Source organism: Leopardus geoffroyi, chromosome C2, assembly GCF_018350155.1.
Source record: "Leopardus geoffroyi isolate Oge1 chromosome C2, O.geoffroyi_Oge1_pat1.0, whole genome shotgun sequence".
In the NCBI taxonomy this organism is placed as follows: Eukaryota; Metazoa; Chordata; class Mammalia; order Carnivora; family Felidae; genus Leopardus; species Leopardus geoffroyi.
This window is the reverse complement of record NC_059333.1, coordinates 51,060,153-51,073,732: the sequence shown is the minus strand read 5'-3', so window position 1 is coordinate 51,073,732 and position 13,580 is coordinate 51,060,153. Positions and strand designations below refer to the sequence as shown.

The following is a 13,580-nucleotide window of genomic DNA, read 5'->3' as shown; positions in this document are numbered from 1 at the left end:
AGTCTCTCTTTTTTTTTTTTTTTTTTTTTTTTAAGGGCACTAATTCTATTCATGTGGCTTTCCTTCATGATCCAATCACCTCATGGAGGCCTTACCTACGATGCCATCCCCTTGGACATTAGGTTTTCAACATATGAATTTTGGGTGAACACAGATATTCAGACCATAGCAAGCATCTTTCACATTTGTGGTATGAATACACATGGTCTTCAAATATCTAATACTAATTAGTAAAATTATTAATGTGTATAATGGGTAATAGGCAAACATTGTCTCAAGATATTTTCTGTTTTCTTCTATATTCTTTCTTTCATCCTGTTATGCCATTTCTGTGCCTTTTTTAAAATGGCTACCAATTTTCAAGAATTCCCGTTATAAAAAAAATCAGTACTTTTTGTTTCATGGGGTAGAGTTATACCTAATAATCTTGAAGAATTTAGAAGAAAAGTGGTAGAAAATTGCTAGTAATTTAGGAACAATATTACAGAATATCAGCACTAAGACAAAATTCTACCCTCCTAGTATTTACAATTAAATAATAAAATAATAATAGAATATAATATAGTTTAGATACAAATATATATATATATACACTTATATATATATATTTTATATATATAAACACTATATGTATATACACTATATGTGTATATTGTGTATGTACCTATATATAGAAACATTATTTCTCTTTACTGTCTATGCGTCCAGTTTAAACAATAACTTACTTAGTCAAGCCATACATAATGAACATTCCATTGAGTATAAGAAGAGAACCATTACATATTGCAAGGAGAAATTATTCTAAGACTGCAGAGGGATTCCTTTCTAATCCTCTCATAATCTGAGGAAACATGCTGTGTTTGGTCAAAAAACAAAATTTCAACTCTAGATATACATTGGAGAACCATGGGATCCTCTAACTTACTGTTACCTGATTTAGAAGTAATCTTCACCCCCAATTTTCATGCTGAGATTATGTGCGTGTGTATGTGTGTATGTGTATTTGTAAATGTACACACACCTGTCACATAGCATTGTCTTTCAAATGTTTATCTGAGACTTGGTCATTATATTAAGGGGAAGCAATGAGATGATTTTTGCCTTCTCTTTTGAGAAGACATTACTGCAAAGTAAGACAATTTTCTTGTAAATAAAAACTTGGTTTCAGATACTTCAGATAATTTCTTTCATTAAAATAAAATAATGATTAATTCTGTATCTTCTCAGAGTGTAGGAAAAATGTTTTTGAACTGTGTACTTCTTTAAAATACCCTGTGGAGGGACCCTGGGTGGCTTTGTCGGATAAGCATCTGACTTCGTCTCAGGTCATGAGCTTGCGGTCAGTGAGTTCAAGCCCTGTGTCAGGCTCTGTGCTGGCAGCTCACAGCCTGGAGCCTGCTTCGGATTCCGTGTCTCCCTCTCTCTCTGCCCCCCTCCCCCCACACTTGTGCCCTGTCTCTCTCAAAAATAAATATATGTTAAAAAATAAAAAAATAAAATATCCTGCGGATATTAGCTTTACAGAAGAACTTTCTCAGGACAAGTGTAAATTAATGCCTAACTAGAAGTGAATGTTTTCATTTGTTTAATTATTTGCTCTTTCTAGGGAATGTTGAAGGTAACATATCTGAATGGGAAATTTCATTGTAAGTATCCATTAATACTTGCTCAAATGCACTAGCTGGATTATGTGAAATATATGTGTTTAAATAGGTAAAAAGCCACTAATAGGTACATGCAAGCTGCATGAGATGTGGCTTTTAACCAGTCATGCCTACCCCCCCTACCAACAGTAACTTTACCTCTTTAGAACTATACACCTTAGAAGTATAATCAATTCTGCAACAATTCCCTCATCTTCTCTTCCAACTGGATGGAGCCCACTCCAATTGGTTTCCTGTTCCCATCACTTTCCTAAATCAAGTCTCACTAAAAATTCCAATAACTTTCACATCATTACATTAATCAGAAATATATTAATTCCCATGTGATTTTCAGTCTCTGTAGCATTCAGTGCAAACATTTCCTTCTTAAAACACCCTTCCTTCCTTTCTGTGTTGCACTCTTCTTATTTCCTCTCTGCTCTGGAAGTTCCTTCTGTATCTTTTTTAAATTTTTCACTACTATTGTTGTCTTACATTATTTGACCCAAGCTTATATTGTGAGCATAGTCCTTAGGTCATTTTATATACTCCAAGGGTTCAAATATTATCAATAAGCAAATGACTCCTAACGTTATATCTCTAACTTATTTTAATGCAACACACATTTTTTGAATATCCATTGTTTTCCAAGTATACTGTGGTAAGCAAGACAGTATGATTTCATGCTCTCCTAGAAGAAATGCAATAAATCAAGAAACTGCACAAATAAAATTAAAATATGCCCATAATTATGATAAGGCCTCTCAATAAGAATTATAGTATGATTAACATGTTGAAATCTTAGGACTTTAAATGAGAACTGTTCTTTTGAACCAGATGTGGTCTTTTGGCCAGTTTGCAAATGGGCTAATAGGGACTTTAACAAAAATATTCTTAAAATGGGCCGTGCTTATTATATGACTGCATATTAGTCACCATTAAAGCAACAGTGAAAACCCACTTTCAATCTCATGTGTTTTGTAAGAATGAATGAAAAGTACTGCAATTAGACCAAAAAAAAAAAAAAAAAAAGCCAATTAAGGGGAAAAAAAAGAACCAAATCTGGTTTGTCAGAGAAAATAATGACAAAAGCAAAGTCTATTATAGGAAAAGCTTTAGAATGGAATCCATGAAAATATCTAGAGGAACAAGGGGAACAATAATCTGGGAGGGAAAACTGGAACAATTGGATGATTTTGGAGGCTCGGGAAAAAATTACAAGGCCGGTTCTTACATAATGACAGTAAATACTTCATAGTTGAGAAGTCCTATAGCACTCTTCTTTTCAACAAGGTCATGTGTAATAATAAAACAATTCATGAGAAGCTTATATGTATTTGCTGAAACCCCACGAGAGTAATTTTTTTCCCCTAATATCCTAACATCTCTGCCTACATAATATGTTGAGGCGACTGCAAAAATAATTATATTTTAAATGTGACAATTTCCAGCTCGGATAGCTTTCATTTAGCATGTGACCTGCTGAAATTAGCCTTTTGGTAGACACAGGGATGTGTCACCATAGCCTTTTAAGGAAGGTGTTAGCTGCTCAGTTCTGGAGTGAGGTCAAGAGACAGATTCTGGCTGTCAGCTAAGGGTTTGCCTCAGCAGCAAAGGGCCAACTCACCCAACAGTTGACTGAGTAAGGCAGGGGAACAAAGGAGGGTTTTGTAAACTTTTTCTATAAAGAGGCATGTAGTGAATGTTTTAGGTTATGTAGGCTATAGAGTCTCTGTCACAACCATTCAATTTTGCTGTTATAGCTCCCATGCAGCCAGGGTTAAAAAATTAGGGATGAGTATGGCTGTATCCCAATAAAATTGTATTTGTGGACATTGAAATCTGAATTGAATATATTTTACATGTCACAAAATATTATTATTCTTTTGATTTTTTTCAAAAATTTCAAAATACAAAAACCATTTTTAGCTTACAGGCCACGCATAAATAGATGGCAGGTTGGTCACAGGTTGCTGACCCCTGGCATAAAAGCCCCATCCATTTCACCCTAATGTGGGACAATCTCCTGGGCGATTCGTGTTTCAGAGTTCCTCCCCATGTTCTCTGAAAAGTTATTGGACATACGGTGCACTCTGACTTCTTTCTCTGCTCGATCCTCTTGCTCACCTTCTGCTGGCAGCTGCTGATTCCTAAGAAACATCGTGCATTCCAGACTCTGTCCCAGCATCTGCTTCTCTGGAACCCAACCTGAAACACACTTGAATTAATGCTTCTAGCTGTTTTCTTCTCTGAAGATGGGCAGTTTTGATATCCTATTTTTCATGACAATCATTGAATCAGACAGAAATAAAGGAAGGAAGAATCATTCTCCTTCTACCCACAGACAGAGCAGCTGTGTGCGTGAAGTCTAGGGAAAAAGGGGAAATGGTGTATATATAAAGAAGGGGGCTGGTAAGCTCCAAATCCTAGACTAGGTTTTACATATTGTGATTTACCCACCTTAATGTACCCTGTTCATATTCCCTGTAGATTCACCTTGTGGGACCCATGAATAATCAACTGTATTTTCTAGCAGACTGTCCTTTATATCTGCCTTCATCAATCATCCATTTCAGGTCACCTGTTATTAGACTAAGCAATCTCAGTTATTGCTAGCTATAATAAAGTTTATTTTCCATTCATAAAACTTTCTTCTCTTTCCATTATCCTCATTTATACAGTTAGGTCCCCATCCTATCCCGCCGTATTTCCTTTAGCCCACCCTTGGCATCATGTGGAAGCATTTCTGGATCTCTCCACATGTTGTCTATCAATAATTTATTGTAAATTGTATTCCAAGTCACTTCTTGCTCTCGACTATCTGCCATTTGGAAAGTATCTGATGTGATTTAATAATGTGTTAAATATGGACAGAAGTTTTGTATTTGCCCTCTTCCTTATATTAGTGTTTGAATACTTAGCTCCATAGGAAAGAATTTCTGCTAATAGAATCTCAGTTTATTTGGAAGCTACGAAGAGGGGTAATTTTGACTATAGAAAGCTACCTGGTGACCCCCATTCAGATGACATAGAGTACTCGCCAACAAGAAAGAATATTTGTGCCAGCACACAGTATCTATTCGTAATTTATTGACTCTGAGCTCTGGATATGGCAATAATTTCATTCAAATTAGACAAATACCTGAAAATGTGGTTCACTGTCAGTGTGCCAAAACCATTTTTAAGCACAAGTTCAATTGATTGTTACTTTTATATCAGCACAAGCACAAGTTCAATTGATTGTTACTTTTATATCAGTTTTCTTCATTCATCGATTCTAAAGAATGAATGTAAATGATTCCCAAAGCATTGTTTGCTTTTGTTACCATCACTCATTGTATAACAATGTTTGCATTTGTCCATTGCTTCATGGTACCTGTTATTAAGCAAGTGTTCATCGCTTCTTCAGTCTGTCAATAATCTACCTCTTTTTTTCATTCTACTTAGTTAATAACATGAGCATATTCAAAGTATGTGCTTACCTACTCATCGGCTTTTGTGCATCATCTCGTCTACATTTGTAGTTATATTTTTTCCATTCATTTTCTGTAAAAGCCCCATTCCTACAGTAAATAATGTTACCTTCCTCAGGTGAATACAAAGAAAGTTTGATCAACAAGTGTGGCAGGAAGCCATTTATAGAGTCAAGTAGAGTCAAGTGAAACAAAAAATGAGAAGCAACACCTTCCTATCTCCTCAGCATCTATGGTTCCCAGTTAGCCAGGAAATTGTTAGTGTATGTGAAGATCACTGTTGAATTCTAGCAATATCTAAACTGTGATATGATCTATGAAATTCTGCCTAGGTGCAGATGCAAATGCAAGCAATACTAACAAATTTACAATACTTCCGCAGTCAATTTTGAGAATGAAAAAGAAAGCAAAAATTGTTATAAGGAAAACTCAGGGTTTTAGTAGTATTTATATTATTTGTTTGTAATGCAATACCTATTTACTCCAGAAATTGAAAACATAGCAAAGTCCAATGAAGAAAAAATATATATCCATAACCCCATAATAAAACGCATACTTTATGAGTATGTATATGTGTGTATACATATGTGTATCTGCAGTTATATATACAGGATGAAAATCACTAAGGGTATTCATTTTTCAGATTATCATCTGGTCTACTCTGAGAAACTGAATGGTGAACTTATTCATGTGTTATATCTTGACAACCAATTAGAAGAAATAAGCCTATATATTGGGTGGATAAATTCTTTATAATACTTTTTTTCCACTGTTTTAGGTCTATATTAACCAATCATAACATGTCTATCATCTACTTTATGTAAATGGAAAGTATGCTTCATTAGGGCAAGGCCAGCAATATACGGGATCACCACTTTTGCCAAGAATGCCAGGCACAAATCAGGTGTTTTGTGACAATTTGTGGGTGAATATGGATGAGTTATTGCAGCGTACTATCAGTTCCTTAAGGTACCAGGAGCTGATACAGACTTTATGGAACCTGAAATTTATACAATTGGAGATCTGTTTTAAGGAAAGGAATTAACATATAAGTGAGTATAAAGGCACAAATACAAAATTACAAAACATTTCTCAAAGCCTAGAAGAGAACCTTGGCAATAGAGGATCCTTGAAGCTGAGGTGTTATTAGCTCCTTGATAAATTCATCCCTGCCTCCAATTGTACTTAGCATACTAGTTTTTAATATTTTTGTCTTGATACAATCTATCCTGGTCGATTTTTTGTCTTTGCCTCTGAATTTTCTAGCTATAAGATGCAGAGTTCTACTGAATCTCCTTGTTACTTAATGCAGGGATTTTATTTCATAAGAAGACATTTGATTTGGTCCTTCCCCATATTTTCCTCTTTTTAATCACTGTATATTTTCATATGTTTCATGATTACTCTGTTTTATCATACTTACATAGGGAGTTATATACTCATATGGTAGTAGAAATTGAGATTAAATCTCTCAGAAATTCTGTTGTTTTCTGTCCTGAATCTTTAACACCCGTATAAGGTTTGAAACTCACATATAACAATATTACTTTGCCAGCATCCCATGCTTGTTTGCTTTCTGCATCATTAGTACGTTTTTGACACTGTCTTGGATACCATGTCCTCACTTCCCGCTTTCTGCATGACATTGTTTTCCTGTGACAAGCTAATTAAAATCATGACATTATGTCTTTTTGTTTTCTTAGAGAAGCACTGTCCAGCAGGAGCATAATGTGAACACTAAGAGAGAGCCACACATGTAATTTTAAGTTGTCTAGTAGTTACTTTTAAAAAAGTAAGAAGAAACCAATGAAATTATTTTAATGATATATTTTCCCAAACTTAATATAACCAAAATGTTATTATTTCCAAATGTAATCCATATAAAAATCTTTAAAAAATTTTTAATGTTTATTCAGTTTTGAGAGAAAGAGAGAGAGAGAGAGAGAGAGAGAGAGAGAGAGAATGAGTGGGGGAGGGGCAGAGAGAGAGGGAGACACAGAATCTGAAGTGGGCTCCAGGCTGCGAGCTGTCAGCACAGAGCCCGACGCGGGGCTCGAACCCACAGACCGCGAGATCATGACCTGAACCAAAGTCAGACACTTAACCAACTGAACTGCCCAGGTTCCCCATCCCTATAAAACTTATTAATGGAATACCTTAAATTCATTTATACACTGTTTCTTTTTTCCCTTTCTTTCTCTTTCTTTCTTTTTTTCTTTCTTTCTTTCTTTCTTTCTTTCTTTCCTTTTCTTTCTTTCTTTTTCTTTCAAAACACGCCAGAGAGTCCACGACTCGCCCAGAGTTGAGCCTTGTTGCTAACATCACTTTATACTTGTGCTGTCCAATTTAGTACCCACAGACCACTTGTGGCTATTGAGCACTTAAAAGTGACTAGTTAAAATATACCAGATGAAAGAAAGAAAGAAAAGAAAGAAAGAAAGAAAGAAAGAAAAAAGGAAAGAAAGAAAGAAAGAAGGAAGGAAGGAAGGAAGGAAGGAAGGAAGGAAGGAAGGAAGGAAGGAAGGAAAGAAAGAAAGAAAGGAAGGAAGGAAGGAAGGAAGGAAGGAAGGAAGGAAGGAAGAAAGAAAGAAAGAAAGAAAGAAAGAAAGAAAGAAAGAAAGAAAGAAAGAAAGAAAGAGAGACACTCTGGGGTAACATAGGTGGTAAAACCTGCCTTCCCTATATGCAACCCATGGCTTTTCCCTAATTGAGAATGTTAGTGAGTTTCTTCTATCATATTGTTTGCTTACCTCCCCCATATAACATCCATTCTGTTTATCATAGTAAGTTAAAATTCTGCTTAGCCCTTTCTTTAATCTGATGATAGTTTAATACATTGGTACTATTGTGTTTTTTTTAAGTATCTATCAAAAACTGCCATTCTTTCTTAGTTTCAAGAACAGATGTCAGCTTTTCTACTATTTCTATGTAATTTATTACACTTTTTATTTTTCAGTTCCAATAAGATCCAGATTTTAAAAGGTTAAACACTTGCATGCAATTTTCATTTTTGCCAGTAAACCATTTGAAATTATTTTAGAGACTCAAAAAGATAATCCGAATATATTATAGAAAAATATTTCTTCTTGAAAATTAGTTATTTATAGTGAAACGAGGTGCCACTACAGAAAAAGAATCAATGTGTGCCAGGCATGGCAGCCTGTAGTATAAAGAAAAATAACAAACAAGATGATAATTCCTACTATAAAAAGAAATTCAAACATACTTTTCTTTTGATGATGTAAAAATATCTAGATTTCTTAACCAGCTTGAATTTACCTTTATTATAGTACATTTTGTTTAACCACTCCTTGACTTGATGTATTTTTAAGACACATAGAGTAATACTTTTCTTCAAAACTTACAATGTATGTGTGTGTGTGCTTTAGAATATTGAAAAATCTGTATTTACTAACTGACTTTGAAAGTAAATGTGTGTTCAGTGCTTGGAAAATATACTTGAAATTGTTGGATATCAGCCATCCAATAGCATAACCAAAAGGTTCATGGGAAATTATCTAAAAAATACATTGAATAGCTCTAAGTCTGTATGTAGTTATAAAATGAAAAATATTATTGATAGGTTAATATTTTGTGGCTATTTATTCAGCTCATTCTATATGTGTAGAATAGTTTAAAAATCATCATGTGTAACCCACACAATAGCAGTGTGACTTAGCTATCATCCCTATTTTACAAATAAAAGTAAAGTTTGCAAAGAACAAGTATCTTGTTCAAAAATACAAAACTCATTAAACATTTCACTTTTACACTTAAGCCCAGGGCTCTTTATAATGCTCATTTTTTTCTGAGTTTGTAGTTTTCTTTCTTCCTTTTTTTTTTTTTGAATAGTTGCAATGATAATAGGAAAGAAGACATACACTACTTTCTATTGTCCTTATTTACAAATTGGCTGAAATTATGGTGTAGAAAAATGTGTAAATGAAGCATGGTTAAAAGAGAAAAACACACATCTAGCTAGCAAGAAGGGGCATATTAATAATAATATTAATGACAAAACCATGAATTTATGTTACTTCTTACATTTGAATAAGATTTTGAAACATTGTCACAGAGAGTTTTTTAGAGGAAGAAGGGCACATTGATTTTAGGGTAGTTATTTTTAAGAAACATTAGAGTCTCTAACAACCAGGTGGCTTAGAAATCTGCCTCCCCATTTTCTTTCTCCGTGTCCATCCTGTGCTTGATATATATATTATTCATTTAGGGTCAATATTTATTTAACTGTCCTTGATTTTTATAATAAGTCAGAATCACAAAGTAGCATATCTTAAAAACCACCCACTGATGTTACTTAGTGAAGAATGTAGAGTGTTTTTTTTTAAGTTTATTTATTTTGGGGGTGGGGGGCTGAGGGAGAGGGAGAGAGAGAGAATCCCAAGCAGGCTCTGCACCATCAGCATGGATCCCGATGTGGGGCTTGAACCTACGAACCGTGAGATCATGACCTGAGCCAAAACCAAGAGCCAGACGCTCAACCAACTGAGCCACCCAGGTGCCCCAAGAAATGTAGAAATTTGAGTGAGGAAAGGAATTGGACATAAAGAAGAAATTAGAAAAGAAGGAGGTAGTGCAGGAAAATAAAAGGAAAGAAAAAGAAAAGGGTGGGGGGAACCTAATAACAAAATAATAGAAAATGACCCAAACTCTGAAATTTGGGAAAGTGAAAAATAATCAGATTAAATTTTGTCTCAAGACATCACTTACTGTTACAGAAATGTTTACATCTCCTTCCAGTCACTGTGTATTTTCATGCTTCTGTCCTGTACCACTTTAATTTTACAAGTCAGTGGGCCAACAATTACTTTAGCTGCTTTGACATAGATTGTTTGATGTTCTTGGTGTTACTCTTGGGTAATAGCTAGGCTGATGACAAGTTCTCAATTTGTTTCGATTCCTGCATTGACACAGGGATTACTGCCTAGGCTGCTATGATGGCCTTTCCCTTCCTCACAAAGAGGAAGGTCATCCATGATGACCATTTCTTCTTAGGTAACTAGAGGCAGAGAGAACTACAGGCAACCTGGCAGTGAACTTTTCATTTAGTAACCAGTTATCAGCATAAAAGTGCTCTTCTTTTTCTGCAGTATAACAAAGCAGTAGTTTTAAATTACTGATTGCCTCTTTGTACCTCAAAATGTTACCTGACCTGTATTTTCCGCACAAAAATTTCATCAGTTTGTATAATAACAGCTCCAGTCTCTAACAGAAAATTATAGAAGCTCTTAATGGAATTTGGGCACTAATCTATGTTCAACTGTGAAAAAATTCTTTTGGAATTGAAAATTACAGCCATATTAATACCTTTCTCTTGTGCTGTGAACAATAAATGCCAAGAGGCTTTTTCCCCTTTAATGATTAACTGCTTTTTCAAAAGTACTGCCATTTACCACATGCAAATTTCTTGCTTTGTAGATCAGATGTGACTAAGAACACTAGGTGGTTGCCTCTTGTGAATAGATTTAGAAAGTACTAATTATAAGACTAACATACCACAATCATGCTTAATTTGTGTAACTCCCTTAATGCCAGATAAGTGAACTCTGTGAAGCAAATTGGGATGGCAACAATAAGATTTTTACCTTTTGTCTATTTACTTTCTTACACGAAAGGATTGACAGCAGGGAATAAGAATTCTTTGTCTATATAACCTTTAAAAAAAGTTATTTGTTAAACTCAAGCAGGTAGAATTTAGATTTTTTTTGTATATCTTAAATTAAAATAGCTTTTTAATTTAATATTGTGTTTTAAAAAGTACCTAGACTATAGTTAGTGTGGATAATTAGAATTGTTACTTCTATCATGTAGTTTGATCTCATGTCCCTTTTTAAAGGCCGTAATACCAAATAGATAAGTATTTTATGTTAAAATTAATAAAATACATGCTAGAAATTAAGTATTTCTGAATGGAATATTAAGTGGAAATGTTATGGATTTTTTGTTAGCATTTGAGTAATTATTTAATAACATCAGTTAAAAGAGGGAAATGAGGGAATAAAAAAATAAATGTTCTGAATTGTTCCATCAATGCAATTTCTTTTTTTTAATTTTTTTTAATGTTTATTTATTATTATTGAGAGACAGAGAGAGAGCACGAGCAGGGGAGGGGCAGAGAGAGGAGGAGTCACAGAATCTGAACCAGGCTCCAGGCTGTGAGCTGTCAGCACAGAGCCTGATGCGGGGCTCGAACCCTACAAACTGGGGGATCGTGACCTGAGCCAAAGTCAGATGCTCAACCGACTGAGCCACCCAGGTGCCCTGCATCAATGCAATTTCTTATTTGAAGAATAGAAAACAACAACTACAAAAATCAATTAAGTCAGAACTTAAAATTTGAAAGAAAGACAAATCTGCTGAAACTAATTGTAGGAATGAGAGAATTTGACTTATTTAAATTAAATCAAGGTATTAGGGAAGGTTTCCTTTGGCTGTTCAGTTTCCATATTCTTGTGTTAAATGGACACACCAGTCAGGTATTATATATCCTTGTGGAGCAGAACTGAAGTGTTCTGGGCAGGACCAACTGACATCCTCATGCTGCCATACCTGGTGATGCCATCGTCCCTGTGCTGCCTGGAGGCACTCAGCCAGTCACAGCTAGACAGAAAATGAGCAAAAGCTCCCCTGCAGGAGATGTGGAAGAGGAACAAGCTATTAAAGTCTAGAAATACTGAGGAGATGGTTGAATTACGCATTCTGCTTCAGAGCAAGAATGCTGGAGCAGTGATTGGAAAAGGAAACAAGAATATTAAGAAGGCTCAATGGGCTCCTGAGTGCCTCCGTCGGGTAAGCATCTGACTCTTGATTTTGGCTCAGGTCATGATCTCCTGATGATGGAATCTTGCCCCATGTCAGGCACTGCACTGGGCCTGAAGTCTGCTTAAGATTCTCTCTCTCTCTCTCTCTCTCTCTCTCTATCTCTCTCTCTCTCTCTGTCTCTCTCTCTCTCCCTCTCTCTCTCTCTCCCCGCCCCAATAAATAAATAAATAAATAATCACTCACTCACTTACTCCCCGTACAGACTACAATGTCAGTGTTTCAGTCACAGACAGCAGTGACTCAGAGAACATATTGAGTATCAGTGCTGATATTGAAACAATTGGAGAAATTCTGAAGAAAATCATCTCTACCTTGGAAGAGGGCCTGCAGGTACCATCACCCACTGCAACCATCCAGCTCCCACCTGAATCTGATGCTGTAGAATGCTTAAATTACCCACACTATAAAGGAAGTGACTTTGCGATTTGGAACTGTTGATTCATCAGAGTCTGCGGGGGGAGTTATTGGGTCAAAGGTGATAAAATCAAAGAACTTCAGGAGAACATACAGACAATATTCACGTTTTTCCTGGAATGCTGTCCTCATTCCTCATAGAGTCATTCTTATTAGAGGAAAACCTGATAGGGTTGTCGAGTGCATCAAGATCATCCTTGATCTTACTTTGGAGTCTCCCATCAAAGGATGTGCACAGCCTTATGATCCCAATTTTTATGATGAAACTTACAATTATGGTGGTTTTATGATGATGTTTTATGACCACCATGGACATCCTGTGGGATTTCCCATGTGGGGCCAGTTTTGACACAGTGCTTCCTGGTGGAGTGGGCATCCTATGCCTCCATCTAGAAGAGATTATCATGATATGACCCTTTGACTAGGACCCCCCCCCACCTCCTCCTAGATGAGGTGGCTGGGGTGGTAGCAGGCCTCAGACTCTTCCTCCACCACCACCACCTAGAGGAAGAGATCTAAGGGCCTATAACAGAAGAAGCCCCAGAGACCACTAATATGGCATGACTGGTTTTCATGAAATTTGGGACTCTCCAATAGATACGTGGAGCCCATCCAAATGGCAGATGGCTTATGAACCCAGGATGGCTCTGGATATGATTATTCCTATGCAGGGGGTCATGGCTCATATGGTGATCTTGATGGACTACACAAGTAACTATTCCCAAAGATTTGGCTGGATCTATTATTGGCAAAGGTGGTCAGCAGATTAAACAAATCCGTCATGAGTCAGGAACTTCAGTAAAAATTGACAAACCTTTAGAAGGGTCTGAAGATCTGATCATTACCATTACAGGAACACAGGACCAGGTACAGAATGCATAATATTTGCTGCAGAAAACTGTGACAGAATTCTGGAAAGTTTTTCTAAGACTAGTGAAGAATTGAAGGAGTCTTGCATCTTGTTTTTTTGTTTGTTTGTTTGTTTGTTTTTAATCTGCTTATGTTTAAAAAGCCAACATTCCTCTGATCATAGGTGTTCTGCATTTGAGGTGTAGTGAAATCTTTGCTGCTCACCAGATGTAATGTTTTAGTTCCTTACAAATGGGCATGTTAAAATTAACATTGAAATTTTGAAACATCAGCAGAGTGAATGAGTGTTAGTTTTTGTTCATTGTTGGTGATTTAATCTAAAAACAAGAAAAAAAATTAT

At 35.8% G+C, this 13,580-nt stretch overlaps 1 pseudogene; it reads left to right on the top strand.

The window, feature by feature from the left end:
- The first annotated feature begins 11,770 nt into the window (after positions 1-11,770).
- On the top strand, positions 11,771-13,355 carry LOC123576097 (annotated as a pseudogene).
- Positions 13,356-13,580: the final 225 nt, after the last annotated feature.